Below are 860 nucleotides of genomic sequence, written 5' to 3'. Positions count from 1 at the left end.
AGCAGGATCATTATATAAACATAGGACTAAACATAACATCAATTGAATTTACACATGTTACATTGCATGGACTTATAAAGTGCGAGGCAACATAAGCAGCGTGTGGACGACGACGACTACGACCGCGGCTGCATCAGCAGAAGGTCAGATGAAGAGAGAAAGTGAGCTCTTCAATCACCTGGAGGAAGGCAAGAGGTACATTATCTCTTGTTCAACCATGACCTATGATTAATGTCAAACAGCAAAGGCATGGTAGCCAGCGTCAGATTCTGATAAGCCTCGCACTCCCGACGCAGCATGATTGCGAAGCTACAGGAAGCGCACTTTCCATGCCGACCTTTGGGCATTTCCATTCCTCCACTGATAAAGCTTGTTTGAAGGAGGCATATTTTCCCATCGGCGCCGCACACAGAGGAGCTACTTCTCCCTAAGCAGAATTCCGAAGAGATCTGTTCCATTCCGAACTTTGAGGAACTACTTTATCAAAAGTTTGGGAATAGCGACACTCAGGAAGCAATAAGTTCTAGTCCTTCTTCTGCTTCGCTTTCCCGAAGCAGAAGAATTCTGAAGAACAACCCGGTTTCCCACTGCAGAAAAGGTTGAAATGCAACCAGTGCCGAGCAGGGAGGAGCTACTTCTCCAGGAGCAGAGGAGTTCCAAAAAGACACATCCTGCTCCGAGCTTTGAGGAATTACCTTTTAGAAAGGCTTGTAAATGTCGACACTTAACGAGTTTGAATCTTTCCACTGGGAAGCTCTCTTTCCTTCGGGAGCCACGTAAGCACTCGGCAGCGCTTCCCTGAAACTGGTTGAGGGAAATTCCCGTCTACCTTGACTGAGTACTAGAGGCCAACTAAGCAG

This window comes from Penaeus monodon, chromosome 21 (assembly GCF_015228065.2).
Source record: "Penaeus monodon isolate SGIC_2016 chromosome 21, NSTDA_Pmon_1, whole genome shotgun sequence".
In the NCBI taxonomy this organism is placed as follows: Eukaryota; Metazoa; Arthropoda; class Malacostraca; order Decapoda; family Penaeidae; genus Penaeus; species Penaeus monodon.
This window is presented reverse-complemented; position numbering follows the sequence as displayed.